Source organism: Gorilla gorilla, chromosome 15 (genome assembly GCF_029281585.2).
Source record: "Gorilla gorilla gorilla isolate KB3781 chromosome 15, NHGRI_mGorGor1-v2.1_pri, whole genome shotgun sequence".
NCBI classification, from domain to species: domain Eukaryota; kingdom Metazoa; phylum Chordata; class Mammalia; order Primates; family Hominidae; genus Gorilla; species Gorilla gorilla.
This window is the reverse complement of record NC_073239.2, coordinates 33,129,080-33,156,851: the sequence shown is the minus strand read 5'-3', so window position 1 is coordinate 33,156,851 and position 27,772 is coordinate 33,129,080. Positions and strand designations below refer to the sequence as shown.

The 27,772-nt window shown below is 43.6% G+C and overlaps 1 long non-coding RNA gene across 1 annotated transcript; it reads left to right on the top strand.

Annotated features, from left to right (window-relative positions):
* Nucleotides 1-130: 130 nt before the first annotated feature.
* LOC134757118 (uncharacterized) lies at nt 131-24,476 on the top strand. Its single transcript, XR_010130741.1, has 2 exons — nt 131-1,906; nt 23,934-24,476. It is a non-coding gene; the product is annotated as an uncharacterized lncRNA (long non-coding RNA).
* Nucleotides 24,477-27,772: the final 3,296 nt, after the last annotated feature.

Below are 27,772 nucleotides of genomic sequence, written 5' to 3'. Positions count from 1 at the left end.
ATCCCCAGAGCCACTGGCAGCCTTGAAGGCAGCAACGTGGCCAGGTTTTGTGTCAAAAGCTGGCCTTGGTTGGCCTGATGCTGAGACAGCATCAGCAGCAAGACAGCCAGGGCATGTGGGCTTGGCTGGCTGGTTGAGGAATCTAGCTTGCTGGGATGGTATTAGCATTTACGCAGGCCTTACACAGGCTAGCCTACTACAGGGGCCTCCAGAGTACCAAGGCAGGGAATGAATTCCCATTCCAGATTTAATTTGACCTTACTGCTGGCTAGTATACCCCTTCTGCTAAATACCTTGGGGCTGGATGGCACTTGGTGGTAGATGCTGGAACTCTGGACGCTCCATTCTCTCTGTGCTGATCTTCCGCAGCAAACTCTTCAGTCCCAGGATCACTTAAATAACAAAAAGTTCTATGGACCACCCCCTTCCACTAGTGCTGATAACTCTAAATCTTACATCATTTCTCTCTATTGTAAAACTACCATTGTGACTATATTAATACATTTTCTTATAATTTTTATTGTTAGTTAAAGCTTAGAATAGAAAATAGGCTTAGAAAGCATTTGTATGTACCACTTTGACTGAGCCAATGGTACCTTACCCTGAGAAGTGCTTTGTTTCATTTCCCAGCCTTGGGTTTAGCCCCACGGGTGGGCTCTGGAGAACAGAAAGCCCCTGAGTTTCTACTTCCTCTCTCCCAATTTTGATTTACTCACTGCTGACTCTTACAGGAAGCCCTAGGTGGTAAAGAGATCAAATCAGAATTCCTAGCCAGGAAAACCCTGTCTCTTAGTTACAATGACCCTTCTCTGTACTGCATTCAGCTCTGTGGCTGTTAACACCAGAAAACCTTCATCTGGCTTCACACCCTCCTTCTTAGTTTCCTTCAGTCAAGTCTTATGTAATCTGCCACTGATGGCAGACTTCCTTCTTACCCTCCTTATGTAGTCCCCCCGAGGCTTCAAGCCACAAAGCTTCCTAGATGCGTCCCACCAAAGGGGTGCTTTCTGAAACCAAACCTTTTCTGTCTTTCTCAGCCCTCATATCCTCACATCAATCCCCTACTGGACACATTTCCCCTGAGAGTATCAGGGGACACTCCTAGAGAGCCACTAGGTACTGCTGCAAATCCCATTCCTCACCCATCTCCCCGCTGGAGCTCCTGGAATCAGATTTTGCAGTTTCCTGTCATTCTAGCCTCCTTTTCTGTTCATTTGGAAGATTTTCTCCATTGCTTTTGATAAATTCCTGGTTTGGTAGAAATATCCAGTTTTTAGGAAGATCTTGTGGGATGGGTTCCCTGTCTCCGGCAGCTTGGTTGCCCCTCAGAAAGATCTGCTCCTGCATTCTGCCTGCAATGCTGCCATTGCCCTCTGCCTGGCCTAGGCTGTGTGGGATCAGTATGTGGAGTCCTCTGCATAGACATTCCATCCCTCTTTATCCATCTTGGCAAACAAAGCATCGCTGTGCCCCTAACTTCCTCCTCTTCCTTCTCCTCCATCATTTATTTCTTCTTTGCTTTCCCTCACTTCTCCCTTTCTCTCATGGATACCCTTCCTTTAAATCTCCTTCTTGTCCGTTTGCTCCCTGTTGCCCATCCATGCCCACTCCCCCCATCTTTCATTTTGAATAGCTATCTTCCTCATCGCCTGCTCTTGCTGAGCAAACAGCATGCTGTGGGAAGAATGGCAGCAGAGTAGGTCCCTGGTTGCCAAAGTAAGCTATCCCTTTTCTCCAGAAGATCAGTGCTATGTTTTCCCATCTTGTCCTCAGTGATCCTTAAGAGCCAGGGAACCCCAAGATGCTGACTCTCTTGGGATGAACAAGCTCTCTTGGCTTCTTCCAGTGTTGAAGAGGAGAGGAATTATTCGGTTCAGATGTCCCATTCTTTGGCTCCTGAGTGTGGGTATGTCCATGTCTCTCCCTCCCTTTCTCTTGTTTTCGCTTTCTGTCTCTCCCCAGCACAAAGCAGCGGCAGGACTGAATGAGCCTGTCTAGAGACTCTGCCAGCCTATCCCCCTCACTTTTGTCCCTCCCCCCTCACTGTGCATGCTGTTGGTTGGGGGGGGGGGGCGGGCAGAAGGGGGTTTGGAGGGCGGTGGCATGATGCCAGCCAACCCAGAACCATCTGCGGTGCCTTCTGCACTGTAGCGGGCGCTGTCTGTCCCGCCCTCCTCCTCTCCCCCTCTTCCTCTCTCATTTTTAATTAGGTGCTGAATTAATTAAATCCCACATGCTAATTAACATTCCTACAGGGAAGAATGCCAGGTCAGAAAAATGGGGGGTGCTGAAACAAGGCTTTTGTCCATTTAAGAGAGGATATTTAGGGATGGGAAGGTAGGGGAAGAGGAATAAAGGTTGAGGTGGAAAGAACAATCTAAGGGTGGAAAGAAACCTGAGATAGGTATTAAAGAGATGGAGAAGGGAAATCATGGAACCTATTAAAAAAGAAAAAATTAGAATTATTAGCACTGGAGAAATGAAACCTGAAGCCTCTAACGGTTAGGAAGTAGAGCCGTGAGTCTCAAGCATTAGTGTGCATGAATAACCTGAGAAATAATGACACAGGATGCTAATTTGCTGCCTTGAATGTCTTCTAAAGAAATAAATTTCAATTTTAACAGGAGTAATTTAGGTTAGAAATGAAGGAGAACTTCCTTATTTCAAGGCAGTGGGACACTTTACTAAAGGAACTCTAGAAGGTAAATTCTTATCTGCTCAGAATGGTTAAAGTTTGCCCAAAGCCAGGGGAGGTGATGCACTTTGAAGATTTTTTTCTAGATAAATACTGATCCTGTAGTGTGTACTGTGTCCTGGAGCACCAAGAAAATCCAGGATGGGGAAATTCAGGATTCATCCTCAGTTCTCTTTTCTCATTGCATCCAGGGTGAACTTTGACGTTGCTCTCTATGGTCCTATCAACTTTTTAGGGATGAACCTTCACTTTAAATTAGATCATTGCTTCTCTGGGAGGTTTAGGGCACTGATTCCTAGCTAGGACTTCAGATGGCTGTCTGATGGCTAGCATGAATTCTCTTCTTGGCTGAGGGGTTGACAGACAGGAGAATGACGAGTTCTGTATGGGGCCAGAAGAAGGGGGGATGGGAGGGTGTGGATTGACAAGAGTATGGCCGGCACAGAGGACTCCACTGTGAGGTGGCCTAGCCTGAAAAAAAGTAGGGAAAGCTTGCTTGTCATTGCTTTTTTCCTCTGAAAGGTAAAGAAAACTATGCTTAGTACAGATCTAAACTCTCCCTTGCCTCCCCTGCTTCCCCACCAATAAGTGATGTCTGGAAGGTATCCAGCAAGTTAGCAGATCCTTCTGATGGCCCTTAACCCAACCTTTTTCAGTCTGAAATGCGTCAGGGGCAAGTACTATCTTATATCCCTCTTACCACCATTCATTTAATTAGATGGCATTGCCCACCACCATTATTCCTGCTATAATAATCGATTAACTCAAAAATGTTTGCATATTAAACACCTACTATCTCTGTCAGACACATTAAGCATTAGGGTTAGATACAAAAATAAGGAATGAGGTAGAACTGCTATATCTGAGGGGTGTATATATTCCAGTTTAGTGCGGTGGGGAAAGGATGTACACAGTGAAGTGTGGTAACTTGGCCGGGCATGGTGGCTCACACCTGTAATTTCAACACTTTTGGGAGGGTAGGGTGTTAGGATTGCTTGAGCTTAGGAGTTTGAGACCAGCCTGGGCAACATAAGGAGACCCTCTCTCTGTAAAAAATTTAAAAAAAAAATTAGCCAGGTATAGTGGCATGCACCTGTGATCTTAGCTACTTGTGAGGCTGAGGTTGGAGGATCGCTTGAGCTCAGGAGGTTCGAGGCTGCAGTGAGCTGTGGTTCATGCCACTGCACTCCAGCCTGGGTGACAGAGTGAGACCCTGCCTTAAAAAACTCAACAAAGTGCTGGGTGCGGTGGCTCATGCCTATAATCCCAGCACTTTGGGAGGCCGAGGCGGGCGGATCATCAGGTCAGGAGATCGAGACCATCCTGGCTAACGCGGTGAAACCCCATCTCTACTAAAAATACAACAAATTAGCCGGGCCTAGTGGCGGGCGCCTGTAGTCCCAGCTACTCAGGAGGCTGAGGCAGGAGAATGGCGTGAACCCAAGAGGCAGAGGTTGCAGTAAGCCAAGATTGCGCCACTGCACTCCAGCCTGGGCAACAGAGCGAGACTCCGTCTCAAAAAAAAAACAAAAAGCAAAGTGCGGTAACTCGTTCTGCCGTTCTGCATATACATATGAACATATAAATATGAACTCCTGTAGCACTTGTTGCCTGTGCTCCTTTTTTATATATTGTTACTTATTCATTCTTACATATATGTGTCTTATCTGACCCCAGAGATGGGGGTCTTTTTGATGGAAGAAACACAGGGCTTCAGAGTGAGGTCCAAATGCACTAGCTTAAAGTCTTACATGTTAGCAGCTGTTCAGTAAATTTGTTGATTAATATATAACCATTTATCAAGGTGGAATCGTTGCTTTAGAGTCTGTGACATTCCTAGTTGTGGCAAGTATTTGTCCTCTGAAGGGAGCTCTTATTTTTTAAAAGTTGCAAAAAGTATGATGGTGAGTAAGATATAATTATGTGATGAACAAGAAAGGTAACTGAATAGGATAAATTGCTTAGGTTCCTAAATGGGAGTTGAAGCCAGCCTGGGTGGCTAAATAGGGGCAGTTCCTAAATAGGGGCAGGCCTGAAGAAAGGCAGTGGAGAGTGAAGAGAAAAGGGCACAGGCCTGTGTTTGTATGTACTATAGTTCCTTTCACTTTTTCGTAGATATTTCCCCCCATCTTCCTACTCCAAAATTATGATTAGGCAATTTATACACATTTATATTGTTTTGTTCCTTAACATTGTGTCATCTTTTCCTATACTATTAAAAAATCATATTCAAAACATACTTGGGTTAGCACGGTGGCTCACGCCTGTAATCCCAGCACTTTGGAAGGCTGAGGCAGGAGGATTGCTTGAGCCCAGGAGTTCAATACCAGCCTGGCAACATAGGGAGACCCCATTTCTACAAAAAAAAAATACGAAAAATTAGCCAGGCATGGTGGCTTGTGCCTCTAGTCCCAGGTACTTGGGAGGCTGAGGTGGGAGGATCGCTTAAGCCCAGGAGGTCAAGGCTGCAGTGAGTCGTGATTGCACTACTGCACTCCAGCCTGGGCTATAGAGCAAGCTCCTGTCTAAAACAAAAACAAAAACATGCTTAATGAACATGTAATATTCCATCATGGATATACCAAAATTTGTAAAACCATTTCTTATTTGTTAGACATTTAGAATGTTTCCAGGTTTTTGTTGTTTAGTTAGGTTTTCTTCCTTTTATGGTGACATTCACATCTTTATACATAAGTCTGTAGTTTTCTGAAGAGGAATTTCTGGCACAAAGCATAAAGACCCTCATTCTAGTCTGTAGATTGTGTTAGATTCACCTGGGAAACTTATTATTATTTACATTTTTTAAGGACTTATTTTTTGAATAGGTAAAAAATTTAAACACTATGAAAGGGAATGCAATGAAATTTTCTTCCACTTTTGCCCCTTGTTTCCCCTCCATAAAGGTGTTCTATTCATGTATGAGTACATGTGAAGATACTGAAGATCTGTACAAAAAAAAAATAGAGATTATTTTGATCCTCCCTCCCGGAAGTTCTAATTCAGTCTGAAATGAAGCATTGGAATATCCCCCCACTCCCAAAGCTTTCTAGCTAATTCTACTGCGTAGCCAAATTTGGGAACCACTAGGTTAGATGAACTTGTAGGATCCTTTCCAGCTCTAAAATTTAATGACTGAAACTCACAGAATTCATAATTTTAAAAAGAGTGATGGTTAATATAAAAAGCCATAATCAAGTGTCATAAAGATTCTCTTTGAAATGATCTCAGGGATCCAGTTTTTTGTACTGAATTTATTAATAATAATACAAATAATGGCTACCATCTGTTGAGTGCTTATTTGTGGTGAGCTCTGTGGAAAGTGCTGTATACATTCTCACTTAAACTTCATAGCACCCCATGAGCCAGCTAGGTAATTCTAGAGGCTTTGGGGAGATTAAGCAGCTTGCCAGTAATTGTGGGACTAGTAAGTGGCAGAGTGAAGATCTGAACTCATGCCTCTTACTGTAGGCTAATATTCATCCTCCCTCATTCCCTTCCCCCAACCATGAGATTAATAATATAGATAAGAGAATACCCCTTTCATCGTCACCCCCAAATTCTTGTAACCACTGTTATCAAATTAGTGTATATCTTTCTGGATCCCCTTCTGTGCGTTTATTTACGTAGAAGAGTATTACATGGTTTTGTGAGTGTTTTGAAGTTGTTATTTTATTTTTAGATAACTGGAAGCACACTGTACAGAGGGTTATACCATACTTACTCTTAATAATATACCTTGAAAATATTTCTACCTGAAGATATAATATTGGCCGGGTGTCGTGGCTTATTCCTGTAATTACAGCACTTTGGGAGGCTGAGGCAGACAGATCACCTGAGGTCAGAAGTTTGAGACCAGCTTGACCAACATGGAGAAACCCTGTCTCTATTAAAAATACAAAATTAGCTGGGCATGGTAGCGCATGCCTGTAATCCTAGCTACTCGGGAGGCTGAGGCAGGAGAATTGCTTGAACCTGGGAGGCGGAGGTTGCGGTGAGCCGAGATTGCACCATTGCACTCCAGCCTGGGCAACAAGAACAAAATTGTCTCAAAAAAAAAAAAAAAAAAAAAGGTAATGTTATTCTAAGGAACTAATGTCTCCAGTTCATGTAACTATTTCCCTAATGGTGGGAATTATTATAAGCAGTACTATTAGAAAGAATGTTGAAATATTTTGTCATAAATGCATAGAAGTAGAATTGCTGGAGAGAAGTTTTAAATGTTAGTGGAGATGGAAGTTCCGTCCAAAAACGCTAAACCATGCTAGCAAGGGAAATGGTACTCTAATATACTGCTAGTGGAAGTCTATGAGAGTACCATTTCCCTTGCTAGCATGGGACAAATGGTTGCTCCTCACCTGAATTTGCTTTATGTTAATTGCTTCTACTGGATGGTCTCTTGCAGAAAAAGCCAAATATTGACAGATCTCTTTTGATTAAACTCTAGGGTAACTTTTCCCCTATTATTTCTGACCTCTGTCTGCACCTGTTCTCTGAGATACATAGTCTTTTTTTTTCTTTTTGAGTCAAGTGTCTACATTTTATGTGTTTTCTGAACATCCTTGTGCCTGTCTGCATTTCCCTTTTTTAGTCACTATTATGCCTGGAATGGTTTAGGTATAACTGCTTAGAGTCAAAATGATTTCTCTTAACTACCTATCAGCACTGGTGGGGGTGAGGAATTATATAACACTTTAACACATTGCTTATTTTCTGTTTTAACACTTTATTTGTTTGGTAAATATTGTTTTGCCCTATTTGTGATCTGTTTGGAATGTGAGAGTCAGGCTGCCTTTGAACAGAAGCCACTAAAGGGTGGGATCAGAGTGCTTGTGTGTGCTCATCAGTTCAGCAAGGGGCCTCTTGATTATAGGGCAGCATTGGCTAGTGCACAGTGAAAATGGGCCTGCCCTAATGAAAAGGGGTACAGTCACCTTCAAGCCCTACTGACTTTTGGATTACACACAGGAACAAATAAACAATAACTAAAAATAAATGAGAAGTAATGAATATTGTTTGCTACTTTAACAACTTCAGTTGCCTTAGTAGTTATTACAGAAAAAAAAAAGGGGATAGATACATTCAGGAAGGCTTCTATTCTTGAAGGCCTTTTTTGACTTTCCTCCTGTGTGAGTAATGGAGGAATAAATGTGTGGAGGGAGGGAGGAAGAGGCCTCTTCCAGCACCAGGGATTTAGGATCCTTGAATAATTGGAAATGTTTGCCGCTGTGGCCATAAAAAGTTCAAGTTGGGCTATTTAGCTTCTAGATCTTGATGCTATGAACAGATCAATGAAGAAAAACTGACATTGAGGGATCATTTAAGAAACTCCAGAGCATTAGAGCTGAGAGGGAATTTGGAGGTCATTTACAATGGCATATGGCTTAATGGGGTTTGGAATCTGAAAAAACTGACCTTGAAACTCAACCACATCCTAGCTGCATAGCTTTTGGCAAGTTGCCTACCCTCTCTGAGCCCCAGTTTCTTCATTTGCAAAATAAAGATAATAACTACTTCATAGGATTGTTTTGTTTGTTTTTTTGAGATGGATTCTCACTGTCACCCAGGCTGGAGTGCAATGGCACAATCTTGGCTCACTGCAACCTCTGCCTCCTGGGTTCAAGCAATTCTCCTGCCTTAGCCCCCCGAGTAGCTGGGATTATAGGTGCACACCACCATGCCCAGCTAATTTTTGTACTTTTAGTCGAGACAGGGTTTCGCTGTGGTGGCCAGACTGGTCTTGAACTCCTTGACCTCAGGTGATCTGCCTGCCTTGGCCTCCCAAAGTGCTGGGATTACAGGTGTGAGGTACCGCGCCTGGCCACTTCATAGGATTTTTATGAGAAATAGAAATAAATATAAAGCATTTCCCAAAGTGCCTAGTATGTAGAAGGTACTCATTTGGTTATCAGATGGGCCAGCACCTTCATTTGGATGAGGAAACTGGTTCAGAGAAGTGAAGTAGCCAGCTTGAGGTCACAGACCTTGTGAGTAGCAGAGGCAGGCCCAGAATCTAGATATCTTGACTTTTCGTCCAGTTTCCTTTTTACCACACTACAATACAGGCTTCTTTCATTTATTCTTTAGTTTAAAAAGAAAAAAAGCAAAAACGTGCTGCTGCCACCGCCCCCATCCCACATGTGCACATCCTCATCCTTCTTTGTCTGTCTTTGTGTATAGGGAGATAATTGGGATGGGAACCCCACGGAGGTACAAGATAGGAAGAAATACTCAGTAGGGGAGATTTAATTGATTGGCTTATCAGAAGGCCTTGCTGGCAGTAAACCAGTCATCTTGGATCCATCTCTGGCATTAAGCAGTGAGGAATGTACTTTGAGCTCTTCCACTCCCCCTCCCCCTTTTTTCCTACTGTGCTCACAGGCTCTGGTTGGCTGGGACTTCCAAATGGATGAGGCTGATTTGCGCTGGTATCCTATTGGTCAACTCTTGTTTCCTCCTAACCAGGAGCTGCTGAGAGAGGAAAATAGCTGGTTGGCCTTTGGGATATTTTTTCTGCATTTTGCAGAGGGAAGAAGGGAGGAGGATGTGAAACTGGAAGGTCCAAGGCTGAGAATCTTGCCTCAGCAAAAGTATGCAAGTGTCTTTGGGAATCACTGGCTCCCATATTGCTAAATTCTGTACAGAGATTGTCCTGGATGGATTAAATTGGCAACACTTACCCACTCTCCTTTTAGAGCTAACTTCAGGGGACTGTCGTGTCTTATGCTAACTACCACGGCTGCTGTCTTCACTGTGGTACCTTGAGCTCTGGACCGTTACCTGCTTTTCTTGCCCTATTTTATCTTTTCCTACTTCCATTCCCAAAGGGCCTTATTTTCTGTTAGGAGACAGTGAATAGTGATGTTAGCTAAGTGCTGCTAATGAGTTTGATTGCTCATGGTATCCTTCCCAGGTGATGTCATGCTGTAACTTAGGTAAGAGTAGCACATCTGTCTACAGAGGATTCTAAGGAAATGACTCTAGGCATAGATAATTTGGGCAGCATGATATCTGCAACAGGTAGCATTTGCTAGGCACTCAATAACTCTGAGTGCTGCTTTTTGTATTAGGCACTGTGCTAGGTGCTGGGCTAAGACAAGAGCCCTCTCACAGAGGAGTTCATAATTTGGAAGAGAGATGGGCGTGTTTGAATGGTCATTACAATATAGGGTATGCTCTGGAGTGGACTGTCTGTTTAAAGTACTATGTAAGATCAATGGAGTGGATCCATAAGACATGGCAGAGAGATTTGGGGGCCTTGGTCCAGGACTATGGTATTGGGGCTGGGGCTGTACTTTAGCTGTCTGCAGACTCAGGGTCGTATGGAAACCTGGTATGATGGTAGATGCATTCCCCTCTTTTGAGGAGAGTTTATTGGAGCAGAAACCTTGATAACATCATTGGGTCACACCTGGGGTTAGGAATACTCTTCACGTGCAGTCTGGTATGGTAAAGTGGCAAGAACCCTAACTGGGAATAATAAGACCTAGGTTCAAGTCCCAGTTCTCTTACCTAGAGCTGGATCATAATCTATAAGTTGATTTAGTACCTCCTATGTGCAAAGAGGGTATAAGAATTGGACATATAAAACTTCTTTCCTGATCCCAAGAGCCCATGATGAAGTTTCAAGGCAAAGCTTAAAGGGATTAAAAAGGAGGAAGAATTAAGTGATTCAGTAACTACTATTAAAACAACTTAATTGCAGGAATTGGGATACTCATAATTACATCTCTCTCTTTTCTTAAAAAATAGGTACTCTATAGCTCCTTACTTGGAGCTAGATACTTAGCAAAGCCCTTGATAAATATTAATTGATTGACTAAGGTCTGACAATGAAAAGTAAGCCATTTCTGAGGGCCTTGGTGAAATAGTTTTGCATCACTTGACAAAATAAAACTCCCTTAGCTCTTAAAATTATATAGTGCTTTAAGATCCTTGGAGGGAGATATTGAAGTAAATGCAGAATGCCATCATTAGTCTGATGCATGCCATTGGGAAACCCTTGTCACCTTATGAGATGTGAGCTGCCTGTAGCTTCAGTCCAGGCCATGTGTTATAGAGAAAAGTGCCCTGGATTATGAGTCAGAAGACCTGGGTTCTACTCTCACCTCTGCTACTTACCAACAGGGTAAGTTTGAGGGAGTCAGCCTTTCAGTTGCCTCATCTTTAAAGAGAAAGTGATATCCACTCTGTGTTGATACATAGAACAGGAAATTTCCAAAGCAAAGCTTAAAGTAGAATGTGCTCTTAACCACAAAAACACTTTCCTCGGAGGCATTAAGTCTCCTGCGTCCAGGTAGGTCCTGAAGTATCCCTGCCTTGCAGATGAAGTAACTGAGACCTACAAAGGTTATATTTTGAGCTGATCTTGTCTTTGTTTCAGAGAATGATCTTTACTCAAATGTCCCCTTCTCTATGACTGCTCTATTTAAAATGGCCCTATCTTTCCCTCTATACAAACCCCTGTCCCCCTTCCCTGCTTTATTTTTCTCTGTGGCATTTTCAACATCTAACATACTACATATACTTAGAGATGGCTTATCTACTGAACATTGCCTTATGGTACAATTTCTGCTGGCATTTCAAGAGCAGAGGAATGTCGTGGCTAGAGTGAGCCTTGGACATTATGCATCTTGGGTCTTGCCTTGTGGCTAAAAAGGGATCCTGCCAAGTGGAAGGATCTTGGTAGTCTGTTTAGCTGGGTTTGGCTTCAAGGTCAAGGATAAAACTGGTAGTAAATAATATTCGGAAGAAGAAATCTGGGAAATAGGACTATTGTGTTCCTTTGTTCCTGAGCTTGTCACAGGCACTGTCCTGTTGGGGAAAGCCAAGAGGATTCAGAGGGCTCAGGTTCCCTAGAGTGAATTCCTTGTAGATTGGTCCAGTTACTAATGCGGTTACTATATTAAAAATTCAGATTTATGGTGGCTCACACTTGTAATCCCACCACTTTGGGAGGCCGAGGTGGGCGGATCACTTGAGGTCAGGAGTTTGAGATCAGTCTGGCCAACATAGTGAAACCCCGTCTCTACTAAAAATAAAAAAAATTAGCCGGGCATGGTGGCGCATGGCTGTAGTCCCAGCTGCTGAGGAGGTTGAGGCAGGAGAATGGCTTGAACCCAGGAGATGGAGGTTGCAGTGAGCTCAGATCATACCACTGCACTCCAGCCTGGGCAATAGAGTGAGACTCCATCTCCAAAAAAAAAAAAAACCAAAAAAAAACCCCTCAGATTTATGCAAAATTTAATGATTAGTGAAAACGGTTTTACTCACAAAAAGATTTGGGACATTTATGTGCTATAGATGACAAAACCCTGGACTGAGACTTAGCAGCTCTGGCCTCGGTGCAGTAACTCACACCTGTAATCCCAGCACTTTGGGAGGCTGAGGTGGGTGGATTGCCTGAGCCTAGGAGTTTGAGACCAGCCTGGGCAACATGGCAAAACCCTGTCTCTAAAAAAAAAAATACGAAAATTAGCTGGGTGTGGTAGTGCACGCCTATAGTCCTAGCTACTCAGGAAGCGGAGGTGGGAGGATCCCCTGAGCCTGGGAGGTCGAGGCTGCAGTAAGTCATGACTGTGCCACTGCACACCAGCTTGGGTGACAGAGTGAGACCCTGTCTCAAAACAAACAAACAGGGCTGGGCACGGTGGCTCACGCCTGTAACCCCAGCACTTTGGGAGGCTGAGGCAGGTGGATCACCTGAGGTCAGGAGTTCGAGACCAGCCTCAACATGGAGAAACCCCATCTCTACTAAAAATACAAAATTAGCCGGCATAGTGGTGCATGCCTGTAATCTCAGCTACTCGGGAGGCTGAGGCAGGAGAATTTTTTGAACCTTGGAGGTGGAGGTTGCGGTGAGCCGAGATCGGGCCATTGCACTCCAGCTTGGGCAACAAGAGCGAAACTCCGTCTAAAAACAAACAAACAAATAAACAAAAGACTTAGCTCTGCATTCCAATCTTGGCTCTGCAGCTAATTATCTGTGTGGCCTTTGGTAAGGCACTTAACTTCTCTGAAGTTGGGTTTCACTATTTCTTCCTAGGTTGCGATCTCTCTAGTTTGATCACATGAGATCTTAGGTTTAAATTTTTTTTTTTTTTTTTTTTTTTGAGTTGGAGTTTCACTCTTGTTGCCCAGGTTGGAGTGCAATGGCGCGATCTCGGCTCACCGCAACCTCCGCCTCCCAGGTTCAAGCAATTCTCCTGCCTCACCCTCCCTGGTAGCTGGGATTACAGGCATGTGCCACCATGCCTGGCTAATTTTGTATTTTTAGTAGTGACGGGGGTTTCTCCATGTTGGTCAGGCTAGTCTCGAACTCCTGACCTCATGTGATCCACCTGCTGTGGCCTCCCAAAGTGCTGAGATTACAGGCGTGAGCCACCGTGCCCTGACAGGTTTAAAGTTTTTAATGCTTGGCCAGGTGTGGTGGCTCACGCCTGTAATCCCCAACAGTTTGGGAGGCCTAGGTGGGTGGATCACCTGAGGATAGGAGTTCAAGACCAGCCTGGCCAACATAGTGAAACCCCGTCTCTACTAAAAATACAAAAATTAGCCAGGCATGGTGGTGCGTGCCTGTAGTCCCAGCTACTCGGGAGGCTGAGGCAGGAGAATGGCGTGAACACAGGAGGCGGAGCTTGCAGTGAGCCGAGATTGCACCACTGCACTCCAGCCTGGGCGACAGAGCGAGACTCTGTCTCAAAAAAAATAAAAATAAAAATAAGTAAAAGTTTTTAAAACTTATAAAGGAAAGAAGGATATGAACATGTGTTAGCATTTATTGGGTGACTCCTAAATGCCAACCACAGGATAAGGGGTTTTTCTTAGGAAAACTAGCTCATTTAATCTTTACAGTCACCGGGGCATTTTGCAACCATCTTACAGATGAGGAAACTGAGGCTTTTGGAGATTTTTCCTTAGAGTGTGAAAAAATTTTCCAGGGTTCCAGATTTATTACAAGAGCTCCTTTCTCAGATGTGGATCTTGGTCCTCAGGATGCTGCCTAGCTGCCCCCTTGGAATACTGCTGTTGCTGTACTGGCATGCTTCTTTGCTGAGCTTCAGCATGAGAATATAAATAGTTTTTCTTGGCTGGGTGCAGTGGCTCACGCCTGTAATCCTAGCACTTTGGGAGGCCGAGGCGGGTGGATCACGAGGTCGGGAGATTGAGACCATCCTGCCTAACATGGGGAAACCCCATCTCTACTAAAAATGCAAAAAATTAGCCGGGCGTGGTGGCGGGCGCCTGTAGTCCCAGCTACTCGGGAGGCTGAGGCAGGAGAATGGCGTGAACCTGGGAGGCGGAGCTTGCAGTGAGCGGAGATCGTGCCACTACACTCCAGCCTGGGCGACAGAGCAAGACTGTCTCAAAAAAAAATAAATAAATAAAATAAAGAAATAAATAAAATAGTTTTTCTCACTCAGTGGTGTTAAAATGGGAATCATCAAACAAAACAGTCCTAAGCAGTGTTCTATGGCAATAGCCTGAATGGGACAGATTAGCATGGCCACAAGATCTTTGGCTTTGCCCAAACCCAGTGGACCTCACCATTTGACCTGTTGAACTTTTCTTCTTGAAACTCTTCTTCCTTGGTTTCTGTGATGTACACTCCCATTGGTCTTTGCATCTCCCTGTTCCTTCTTGGTCTCTTTGGCTTCAGAGCCTTCTCTCACCCCTTAGACATCTTAAGAGTCTGTCCTCTTCTCTGTTTCTCATGCAGCATTTTCTCACTGGGTCATGTCATTCACTCCCATGGTTTCAACTACATCAATTTCCTAATAATTCCTAAGTCTCTATCTTCAGCTTCTAACTCCTGTATTCATTATTTGATGGGTACTTTCACCTGGATGATCTAAACAAACTTTAGTTTAATTTTTTTTGTATTTCAATAGTTTTTGGGGAACAGGTGGTGTTTGGTTACATGATTAAGTTCTTTAGTGGTGATGTCTGAGATTTTGGTGCACCCATCACCAAGCAGTGTACACTGCAACCAATGTGTAGTCTTTTATCACTCAACCCCCGCAACACTTCCCCTCAAGTCCCCAAGGCTCATTGTATCATTCTTATATCTTTGATTCCTTATAGTTTAGCTCCCACTTATAAGTGAGCATATACAATGTTTAGTTTTCCATTCCTGAGTTACTTCACTTAGAATAATGGTCTCCAACTCCATCCAGGTTGCTGCAAATGCCATTATTTGGTTCCTTTTTATGGCTGAGTAGTATTCCATGGTATATATGCACCACATTTTCTTTGTCCACTCATTGATTGATTGATGGGCATTTGGCCTGGTTCTGTATTTCTGCAATTGCGAATTGTGCTGCTATAAACATGCATGTGCAAGTGTCTTTTTCATATAATTACTTCTTTTCCTTTGGGTAGATACCCAATAGTGGGATTGCTGGATCAAATGGTAGTTCTACTTTTAATTCTTTAAGGAATCTCCACACTGTTTCCCATAGTGGTTGTACTAGTTCACATTCCCACCAGCAGTGTAAAAATGTTTCCTTTTTACTGCATCCACACCAACATCTATTATATTTTGATTTTTTAAATTATGGCCATTGTTGCAGGAATAAGGTGGTATCACATTGTGGTTTTGATTTGCATTTTCTTGATAATTAGTGATGTTGAGCATTTTTTCGTATGTTTGGTAATTTGTAGATCTTCTTTTGGGAATTATCTGTTCATGTCCTTAGCCCACTTTTTAATGGGATTATTTGTTTTTTTCTTGTTGATTTGTTTTGAGTTCCTTGTAGATTCTGGATATTAGTTCTTTGTCGATGCATGGTTTGCAAAAATTTTCTCCCACTCTGTGGGTTGTCTGTTTACTCTGCTGATTATTTCTTTTGCTGTGCAGAACATTTTTAGTTTAATTAAGTCCCATCTATTTATCTTTGTTTTTGTTGCATTTGCTTTTGGGTTCTTGGTCATGAACTCTTCGCCTAAGCCAATGTCTGGAATTGTTTCTGATGTTATCTTCTAACATTTGCGTGGTTTTAGGTCTTAGATTTAGGTCTTTGATCCATCTTGAGTTGAATTTTATAAAGGTGAAAGATGAGGATCTGGTTTCATTCTTCTACGTGTGCCTTGCCAAGTATCCCCGCAGCATTTGTTGAAAAGGGGTGTCTTTTCCCCACTTTATGTTTTTGTTTTTGTTTTGAGACGAGTCTCACTCTGTCGCCCAGGCTGGAATGCAGTGGCGCGATCTCAGCTCACTGCAACCTCTGCCTCCCAGATTCAAGCAGTTCTCTGCCTCAGCCTCCTGAGTGGCTGGGATTACAGGCGCCCACCACCACGTCCAGCTAATTTTTTTGTATTTTTAGTAGAGACGGGGTTTCACCATCTTGGCCAGGCTGGTCTTGAACTCCTGACCTTGTGATCCACCCGCCTCAGCCTCCCAAAGTGCTGGGATTACAGGCGTGAGCCACCGCGCCTGGCCCCACTTTATGTTTTTGTTTGCTTTGTTGAAGATCAGTTGGCTGTAAGTATTTGGCTTTATTTCTGCATTCTCTATTCTGTTCCATTGGTCTGTGTGCTTACTTTTGTACCAGTACCGTGTTGTTTTGGTGACTATAGCCTTGTACAGTTTGAGGTCAGGAATGTGATGCCTCCAGATTTGTTCTCTTTGCTTTGTCTTGCTTTGGCTGTGGATGCTTGTTTTTGGTTCCATATGAGTTTTAGGATTGTTTTTTCTAGTTCTGTGAAGAATGATTATGGTATTTTGTTTTTTTGTTTTTCTTTCTTTTTTTCTTTTTTTTTGTTGAGACTGAGTCTTGCTCTGTCACCCAGGCTGGAGTGCAATGGCACAATCTCAGCTCACTGCAACCTCCACCTCCTGGGTTCAAGTGATTCTCCTGCCTCAGCCTCCTGAGTAGCTGGGATTACAGGCACCCGCCACCATGCCTGGCTAATTTTGTATTTTTAGTAGAGACAGGGTTTCACCATGTTGGTCAGGCTGGTCTTGTACTCCTGACCTCAGGTGATCTGCCTGCCTTGGCCTCCCAAAGTGCTGGGATTACAGGCGTGAGACACCATGCCTGGCCTTTTTTTGTTTTTCTTTTTGAGACGGAGTTTCACTCTGTTGCCCAGGCTAGAGTGCAATGGCGTGATCTTGGCTCACTGCAACCTCTGCCTCCCAGACTCAAGCAATTTTCATGCCTCAACCTCTCGAGCAGCTGGGATTACAGGCATGTGCCACCATACCCGGCTAATTTTTGTATTTTCTTTTTAGTAGAGATGGGGTTTCACCATATTGGCCAGGCTGACCTGGAGCTCCTGGCATTAAGTGATCCATCCACCTTGGCCTCCCGAAGTGCTGAGATTACGGGTGTGAACCACCATGCCCAGCTGATGATGGCATTTTGATGGGAATTGCATTGAATTTTTAGATTGCTTTTGGCAGTATGGTCATTTTCACAATATTGATTCTACTCATCCATGAGCATGGGATATGTTTCCACGTGTTTGTGTCACCTATGATTTCTTTCAGCAGCATTTTGTAGTTTTCCTTGGAGAGGTCTTTCACCTCCTTGGTTAGGTATATTCCTAAGTATTTTATTTTTTGCAGCTATTGTAAAAGGGGCTGAGTTCTTGATTTGATTCTTAGCTTGGTCACTCTTGGTGTATAGCAGTACTACTGATTTGTGTACATTGATTTTGTATCCTGAAACTTTACTGAATTCATTTATCAGATCTAGGAGCTTTTTGGATGAGTCTTTAGGATTTTCTAAGTATACAATCATATCATCAGTGAACAGTGACAGTTTAACTTCCTCTTTACTGATTTGGATGCCCTTTATTCCTTTCTCTTGTCTGATTGTTCTGGCTCGCTTTCTTTCTTTCTTTTCTTTTCTTTTTTTTTTTTCTTTCTTTCATTTTTTGTGGAGACAGCGTCTCACTCTGTTGCCTATTGCTAGTCTTGAACTCCTGGCCTCAAGCAATCCTCTAACCTCAGCCTCCCAAAATGTTGGGATTACAAGTGTGAGCCATCGTGCCCAGCCTTAGCTTAACATTTCTAAAGCCACTACATCATTTCTCTGCCACATTTACTTCTTTTTTTTTCTTAAATAAACTTTATTTTTTTAGAGAAATTTTTGGTTCACAGAAAAATTGACTGAAAATTAAAGAGTTCCTATGTCCCTTGTAACCCCTGTGTCCACACATGTACAACCTCTCCCATTATCAACATCCTCACGCCTCAGTGGTACATTTGGGGGTTTTGTTGTTGTTTTTTTTTTTTTTTTTTTAAGAGATGGGGTCTCACTAGATTGCCCAGGCTGGTCTCCTGAGCTCAAATAATCCTCCCACCTCAGCCTCCTAAAGTGCTGGGATTACAGGTGTAAGCCACCATGCCCAGCCTCACAGTGTACTTTTGTTACAACTGACAAACCTATGTTAACCCATCATCACCTAAAGTCCATGGTTTACAGTAGGATTTGCTCTTCATGTTGTACAGTCTATGAATTTTGTCAAATGTATACCGACATGTATTCACCATTATAGTATCATACAGAATACTTTCACTGACTTAAAAGTCCTCTGTGCTCTGTCTCTTCATCCCTCCCATCCCACTGACCCCTAGCAACCACTGATCTTTTTACTATCTCCATAATTCTGCCTTTTCCAGAATGTCATTTGTTTGGAATCATACAGTATGCATAGCCTTTTCAGAATGGCATTTTTCACTTAATGATATGCATTTAAGTTTCCCCCATGTCTTTTTATGGCTTGATACCTCATTTATTTTTAGCACTAAATAGTATTCCATGTACCACAGTTTGTTTATCTAGTCACTTACTGAAGTATATCTTGGTTGCTTCCAAGTTTTGGCAATTGTGAATAAATCTTCTATAAATATCCATTTTCAGTTTTTTGTGTGCTTATAAGTTTTTAACTTTTTTGGGTAAATACCAAGGAGCATAGTTGCTGAATTGTATGGTAAAAGTATGTTTGGTGGGGCACGGTGGCTCACGCCTGTAATCTCAGCACTTTGGGAGGCCAAGATGGGCGGATCACGAGGTAAGGAGTTCGAGGCCGTCCTGGCTAACACAGTGAAACCCCGTCTCTGAAAAATACAAAATTGGCTGGGCATGGTGGCAGGTGCCTGTAGTCCCACCTACTCGGGAGGCTGAGGCAGGAGAATTGCTTGAACCCGGGAGACAGAGGTTGAAGTGAGCCAAGATCGCACCACTGCACTCGAGCCTGGGCGCCAGAGTGAGACTCCATCTTAAAAAAAAAAAAAAAAAAAAAAAAAAAGTTCATTTTTTAAAGAAACTGCTGAACTGTCTTCCAAACTGGCTGTATCACTTTACATTCCCATCAGCATTGAATGAGCGTTCCTGTTACTCTGCATCCTCAACAGCAGTTGATACTGTATTTTGTTTTTAGCCATTCTAATGATATGTAGTAGTATCTCATTGTTATTTTTATTTCGAATTCTCTAATGACATATATGTTGAACTTTTATTTATATACTTACTTGCCATCTGTGTATCTTTTTTTTTTTTTTTTTTTTTTTTGAGATGGAGTTTCGCTCTTGTTGCCCAGGCTGGAGTGCAATGGCACGATCTCGGCTCACTGCAACCTCCGCCTCCCTGGTTCAAGCAATTCTCCTGCCTCAGCCTCCTGAGTAGCTGGGATTACAGGCACCTGCCACATGCCCGGCTAATTTTTTGTATTTTTAATAGAGACAGGGTTTCACCATATTGGTCAGGCTGGTCTTGAACTCTTGACCTCAGGTGATCCACCTGCCTCAGCCTCCCAAAGTGCTGGGATTACAGACATGAGCCACTGCGCCCAGCCTGCCATCTGTGTATCTTATTTGGTAAGATATCTGTTCATATCTTTGGCCTATTTTTAAATTGGGTTGTTTTCTTATCATTGAGTTTTACATGTTCTTTGTATGTTTTGGATAATAGACTTTTATCAGACATGTCATTTGCAAATATTCTCTCCCAGTGTGTTCCTTGTGTTCTCATTCTCTTGATATATATATGTGTGTGTGTGTGTATCTGTATGTGTACACAAACACACACACTTTTTTTTGGCAGAGCAGAAATTTTTGATTAAATTTTTTAAAATTTCAATAGGTTTTTAGGAAACAGGTGGTATTTGGTTACATGAATAAGTTCTTTAGTGGTGATTTCTGAGAGTTTGGTGCACCTATCACCTGAGCAGTGTACACTGTAGCCATTGTGTGTGTAGTCTTTTAGCACTCACACCTCTCCCACCCTTTCCCCCGAGTCCCCAAAGTCTTTTGTATCATTCTTATGCCTTTGTGTCATCATAGCTTAGCTCCCAACATTTACTTCTTTTAGTCACTTTCCAGCTGGTGGTTCCAGTATCTTCCTGGTCACCTAAGCACATAGTCTGAGCATCACTCTGGATTTTTTCCTCCACTTGTCCCTATATACCATCAGTTAAGGAAAGCTAATATTACTTTCTATTACCTATTACCCATGTTTTTGTTTAGTTTCTAATTACCTCTAACCTGAACCAGCCACAACCTCCTCTTACCCCTGCCTCTGGTATTATTCCTATTCAAATCTGTTCTTCAATTAGCCACCAAAGTAATCTATCTGAAGCATAAATCTTACCATTACTGTAATCCCAGCACTTTGGGAGGCTAAGGCAGGTGGATCACCTAAGGTCAGGAGTTCAAGACCAGCCTCACCAATATGGTGAAATACTGTCTCTACTAAAAAATACAAAAATTAGCCGGGCATGGTGGTGTGCACCTGTAGTCCCAGCTACTCAAGAGGCTGAGGCAGGAGAATCGCTTGAACCCAGGAGGCGGAGGTTGCAGTGAGATGAGATCACACCACTGCACTCCAACCTGGGGCGCCAGAGCAAGACTCCGTCTCAAAAAAAAAAGAAAAAAGAAAAAAAATCTTACCATTACTCCCCTGCTTAAAATCCTTCAATTGCTCTTAATAGCCTTCAGAATGACATTTAAATTTCTAAATGTAGCATACACAGAAAGCCCTTTCTGACCTGTCTTCTGCACATCTTTGCCTTATACTTTTGTTTTTTTTTTTTTAAGAGACAGGATCTCACTCTGTTGCTCAGACAGGAGTGTGGTGGTGCAATCATAGCTCACTGCAGCCTCAGAAATCCTGGGCCCAAGCAATCCTGCCTCAGGCTCCTGAGTAGTCAGGACTACAGGTGCATGTCATCATGCCTGGCTTATTTTTTTATTTCGTAAAGACAGGGTCTTACTATGTTGTGCAGGCTGGTCTTAAACTCATGGCCTCAAGCAATCCTCCCGCCTTGGTCTCCTGAAGTGCTGAGATTAATAGGCATGAGCCACAGTGTCTGGCCCTTTGCCTTATACTTTTTGCTGTACAGCAGTAATCTACTTGTAGTTTCTTGTGCTCACCATTGCTCTTTTGCAGGCCTAGCACAGTTCCTGGCATTAAGTAGGTACTTATTAGTTTTATGTTGAATGATAGTGAAATATATAAATGTGAGATCGCATGGACTAGAAGTATTCCAGGTTCAGAGCTTCTAGAATAGGATACTAGGGAACCATCTTACCTAGAGAGCTTAAAATTTCCCTGAGGGGATATGTGGACACTACTGACTTTATAAAATTCATTTCTGCTGTTGATTCTATGGTGGGAGACTGATGTCCCACCACTGTCCTGGAATTTAGGAGACTTAGACCTAGTCTTGGATCTGTCACTTGGAGCAACTAACTGGCCATCTATAGGCCCAGAGTCAGTGAGTTTGCAATGTAGTTAAAACAGTGGGCTCTGCATTTACTTAAGAAAGACTGTGAAGGGAGTAGGTTTAGGGGTAAAATCAAGAATTTAGTTTTTGGAATAAGTTCAAGAGATCTATTGTACAAAATGATGACTATAGTTTATAACAATGTAGTGTATTGAAAATCAAGGCTGGGTGCGGTGGCTCACGCCTGTAATTCCAGCACTTTGGGAGGCCAAGGCAGGCAGATTACCTGAGGTCAGGAGTTCAAGATGGGCCTGGCCAAAGTGGTGAAACCCTGTCTCTACTAAAAATACAAAAAAATTAGCCGAGTGTGGTGGTGTGCGCCTGTAATCCCAGCTACTTGGAGGCTGAGGCAGGAGAATCACTTGAATCCGGGAGGCGGAGGTTGTAGTGAGCCAAGATGGTGCCATTGCATTCCAGCCTGGGCAACAGAGCAAGACTCCATCTCAAAAAAAAGATATAATGTTTTTTACCACATTTTTACCACAAAAAATGGTAAGTATATGAAGTAATACATGTGTTAATTAGCTCAACTGAGCCATTCCACAATGTATACATATTTTAAAACATCATGTTATACACAATAAATATAACAATTTTTATTTGTCAATTAAATAAGTAAAATTTTTTTAAAAAGAGTGGGCTCTGGAGCCCAGTCTGCCTGGTTAGAATCTCAGCTGTTCCTCTCACTAGTTAACTTCTCCTTGCCTCAGTTAATAGGTGTAATAATAGACCCTATTTCACAGAGCTGTATTAGATGAGTTAATATAGCACCTGATATAAGGGAAGTGCTGAGTAAACACTGCTTGTTATTGTTATTGTTGAAGGAAATACAGTTGGCCTTTGGAGATCTCCAGGTGACATGACCTTAACCTAGTAGAAGCAGAGGAGACCCAGGGCTCCTTTTCAACCCCTAGTCTTGGGATCTGGCCTAGCTGTATTATATCTGAGTGACCCACTCTTCCCTATTCCCAAACAATACTTGTTACTACAAATACCTTGTGGATGGGGAGAGTTATTAGAATGAATATTTCTGGGTCCTTCCTCTGCCCTAGTGAATCAGAGTCTGTGAAACGTGGTCTGGGAATAAGCATTGTCAGCAAGCTTATCAAGTTATTCTTATGCTTACTCAAGTTGGAGAACCATGGCTCTAGAAGTTTGTATTTAATCTGGGATAGCCTGGAATAGGGGACTGAAGTCTGTGGAGGAGGACTAAGCAACCCCACTGAGTGCAAGTTGGGAAGGTGCTTGGAGTTCCAGAAAACATCCCACTGAAACATCCAGGTTTTCCTGATTGGCATGTTCTTGAGGCTGTGGTGGAGACAGAGGAGGATGTAGAGTGTTTACCAGCCATATTGCCAGTAGGTAGAGAACACTGAAATGACCCATTTCTCCCTGTGCTCAGCCTTAATGATGGAATTAATCAGATGGATCTGACCAAAACATGTACCATTCTATACTTAGCTTCGTTCATTCAGCAAATATTTATTGAGCACCTCCTTTATTTCAGGCACCATTATTGGTGCTTGGGATATATCCGTGAATAAAGCAAAGATCCCTACCCTTGTGGAGGTTACATACCAGAGGTGAGAAATAGAAATAAACAATAAACATAATAGCTAAATTATGTAGTATGTTAGAAGGTAATAAATGCTTGGAAAAAGGAAAACATAGAGGAGGGTAAAGGGGTTGGGTTGGGTGTAAGCTACAGTAGAGTTGTCAGGGCCGGGTGCGGTGGCTTACGCCTGTAATTCCAGCACTTTGGGAGGCCGAGGCGGGTGGATCACCTGAGGTCGGCAGTTCGAGACCAGCCTGACCAACATGGAGAAACCCCATCTCTACTAAAAATACAAAATTAGCCAGGCATGGTGGCTCATGCCTGTAATCCCAGCTGCTGGGGAGGCTGAGGTGGGAGAATCGCTTGAACCGGGGAGGTGGAGGTTGTGGTGAGTTGAGATCGTGCCATTGCACTCCAGCCTAGGCAATAAGAGCGAAACTCTTTCTCAAAAAAAAAAAAAAAAAAAAGAAAAATAGAGTTGTCAGGCTAGGCCTCAGTGAGCAACAAGCAGGTGGAGGACAGGGAGCTTGCCACCCAGTTATCCAGGGACATGCATACCAGGCACAGAGGACAGCTAGTGCAGCGGCCCTAGGTGCGGAGCATATCTGGGTTGAAAGGTTGGAGTAGGCTGGTTCAGGTTGCAGGGGGGGATGTAGAAGTGGTGGATGCTGAGGACTTTTCATCTTCCTCAAGGTTTCCTGGCCTTCTCTGTTTTTTCTCCTGCATAGCCTCCCCATCCCCCAAGGGCCACCACTAAGTAGTCTCTCCTGCTTCTTTGCTGCTAATGGTGGGAGGCTTGGAGAGTGGCTGTCAGGCCGAATGATGGTTCCAGAAGACAATATACAGTTTATCAATACTGAATCTTGTAGCTCACCTCTACCATCACTGTTGTAGGGAGCCAGCCAGGCTTGGCAATGTTATTTGATAATATAATAATCATCATTTATATTGCAGCTCTGGAGTGCCTCTGCTACTGACAACTGCTCAGTATCTGGGTGTTGGAGAGATAAAACAGGCTCTAGAAGAGAAAGTGAACCAGGATGGAATCTACAACCCTGGCAAACTGAGTATTGGCTTCTCTCACTGACCACTGAGGGGATAATTTATCAAAGATGTCACCCAGTGATAAAAGCAGCCCTAAAATGCTTTCTTTAAAAAATGTGTCCTCTGAGAACATTTAGATTTTGCCTCTAGACTCTGGTTAGGTGAGTGACTTCACTTTGTGCCCCTTTATCCTATGGTTCCTCAGCTAGAGGAGTAGTCAGCAGGTGGGACAGTGAGTCATACTCTAAAATGGCTCTGTCATTCCTGTGCCATAGGGCTGTCAGGAGTCTGGGACTTCTACAGGAGGCTTTAGAGAGGGAGGGAGGAGATGGGGTCAGCTGGGACATTGATAGGCTTTCAGAGTTTGGAGGGACCTTATCACCTGGAAATATGAATGTAGATCTCTTTGGCAAATCAAAATTGTATTTTAAAGCTATTCTGTCTTTGAAATGGTATGGTGAGTTTTCTTGTGAAGAGTCATCACTCTTGTTAAGTTGTTGGGGGGGTTGTACACTGGGAGCATGGGTATGACGTAGGATGGGACCAACAATAGGACCCAGAAAGTGAAAAAAAATTGGTAATATTCTTATTAAAATGAGCTGGTCTCCACCTATTACCATTGTTCTTCAGCTCCACAAAGGGCCATGCAAGGGAAGGTGGGCTCATTATGGCAGGGGGAGGCCAGTCATCTTGAGGGTAGATGTTCTGAAGCTCAAGGAGCTAAAGAACCACTCCTGGTCACTTGACAAGCTTTCCTCAAAGTGGAACCTGCTTCTGTGGGAATAAAATTTAAAATTAAGGTGAGTCATATGTCCCTGCAGGTTTCAGACAGCCTATCCTCTTGAGGACTCTGATAGAGAGGTTAAGTGACCTCAGGGACTCCAGATGCCTAAGTGAGGACAGGAAAAGGGAAGGTTGCTAGGGATGCAGCAGGAGATGTCCCAGGAGACATTTGTAGTTTCTGGACCAGAATGGGATTGAGGAGTTAATAGGAATAGAAGCTTTGTGTTGATGCCAATGGTCTATAGTGAAGGATGTTTTAGAAGAGAGAGCAGAGATGGCTTAGAACTGAAGTTCTGAATCCAAGATATCAGGAACACTTAGGGGAGATTTTGAAAAACACAAACTCCTTCTCCCATCCCCTACCCCTATAGGGATACAGAATAGACTTTCCAGGGGAAGATAGATGCTGCAGTGTTCCAAAGATGGGGTGAAGGCAAAGGGTATAGGTCTGTGATATGATTTCCGCACCCCATGAGCTGGTTTGATACTTTCCTGTATTACTCCTATATTAGAAAGACAGCCTCACTGCTGTCCCTTTGTTCATGGACTGTTAGGATCCTGCTGACCTGGGTGGGGACGGCTTATCCATCTGCCAGCTTCCAGGTCAGAACCAGCCCTAGTTACTTGATAGGGCTTTCCACAAAGCAGAACACTGCTTCTGTGGGAGTAAAATTTAAAATTTAAAATTTAAAATTGAAAGTTAGCTGGGCATGGTGGTACATAACTGTAGTTTCAGCTACTTGGAGGGCTGAGGTGGGCAGATTGCTTGAGCCCAAGAGTTGGAGGCTGCAGTGAGCTGTGATCGTGCCACTGCACTCCAGCCTGAGTGACAGAGCAAGAGCATACCTCAAAATAAATAAATAAATAAATAAATAAATAAATAAATAAATAAATAAAAATAAAACTTAAAAAGTAAGGCCTCTATGGCCAAATAAGTTTGAGAATTAGTGGGTTAAACATGATCAACCATTTGGGTTTTTTAACCAGCTCCTTAGAGCCTTTAACATACCAGCATACATTGTGAATCTCTTAAAAGAGGGAATATGCAGTATTTCTCAAACTAATTTGATTGGGGGGTCCTTTTTTTCTTGAGGAGCATTTCATCAGATTAATGTTTCACAGAGCACACCCAGGAAGAAGTTTCACCATACTGGCATCTCTCTCCTTTTTAAAAAAATAACAACTCAAAGTTAGATAGCCCTTACTGACTTATTCCTAAATTCCTGACTTTTGAGGTAGGTAAGAGTACACACTTTTCCTACTCTGGAACTCCAAAGGCAGGCAGTGTTATGTTGTGGTCTTCCTAAGGCAGTCTTACAGGCAGTGCCAGCGATTCTCTGCTATTAATAATTCCCATTGATTTGATACCCTCACATTTCCCTATATTGATCTCCCATGTCTCCCTGCAGCAGATGATCCTAGAATGCTCCTTCCCCTTGACAGAGAGGTAGACAAGGGCAAGTCAACAGGGGCCCCTCTGAGCCCAGAGTGTTCTCTTGGTAACCTGGTCTGAGGGTCAGTGTGGCTGAATTGACAAATAGTAGCTGTTGACTCCCTGGTTTGGGGTTGGTTTTCTATAGGAGAAGCTACTGTTGGAGTCAGCTGCCTGAGGAATATACTTCTCTAGGCTGGGGTGGGGAAATGAGCTTGAAGACAAGGAACTGGCTGAGTCTTAATTTGGGTAAGAAGGCTCGGTGGCGCTCACTTGGACCGCAGTTTTATACCCCATTTTCCATGCCTATTCTCCTCCTTCCCCCGCCCCAACCTGTCCGTCACCACTCAGCTCTCTTCCTCCTTCATCCTTCTTTTGGGTTCTCTTTCCCTCCCCGCTGTTCTTCTAAGAAGACTGGCTCTCCTTCCTCCTCCCCCATCCCAATCTCTACTTCTCTTCACATCCCCTCTGCACCCCCAGCCTGGCAGCCTGCCCTGTAGGAATGTTAATTAGCATCCACGATTTAATTAATTCAGTAGCTAATTAATGATTGGGGACTGGGGGCTGGGGAGCTGGGGTGCAGGGGGTTGGGGGCTGGAGGTGACAGGGAGAAATAGCAGAGGCTGCAGAAGGCATCGCAGATGGCTGTGCGGTGGCTGGCACAGTGCCCACCGCCATGGATGCAAACACACTTGCGCGCATGCACACGTATACACACACACACACACAAAAAGGAAAGGGTGATCGAGGAATCAAAAGCAGGCAGGGAAGGGCACAGGGGCCCTGGGAACTGGGGCTGTGGGGCTGGGGGTGGGGAAGGCTCTAGATCTATTTGAATCTGCTCCGGAAGTAGAAGAGGAGAAAAAAAAGAAACAACCACAGGCGCAGAGAGAAGCGAGCTCTCCCGATACCCCACCTCACCCCACCCCCACCCCACCCCAGCCACCCCTCCTCCCTGGCATGGGATTCATGGGCACCAGCTGAGGACGGGGTCCCCTCCCTCTGCCTGCCATAAATATTGGTACTGAGGACCCAGACTCAGAAGGATAGGATATTCCCAAAGAAAAGAGTTTTTCTTTTAAGTTGCTTTAAAATATATATATATATGTGTGTGTGTGTGTGTGTGTGTATATATATATATGCATATATATGTATATATGCATATATATATATTTTTTAAATTGCACCCGTTCTGGTGTGAGGGCGAAGGCGAGTGAAAGAAGGTGACTGAGCCAGGAGGAGAGCACAGATGGCTTGGTGGTGGTATGGTGTGGTGAGTTGTGGGGAGGAAAAGAGGGGGGTCTGGCAGAGGTTGGGGGTGGGCGGAATGAGGACCCTGTTTTCCTCTTTTCGTATTGCTATGGATGAAGGAGAGAGAGAGAAAAAGAGAGAAAGTGGGTGGGGAGAGAAGCGAGACAGATGGCAGAGTGGAGAGGCGGCAGCCAGTGCCGGCACTGCCCAGCCTGGGCGGACCCAGCTCCCTCCGCCTGCCAGCTCTCCAAATGCCACCCTTCCCCCATCCTCCCCTCTCCCC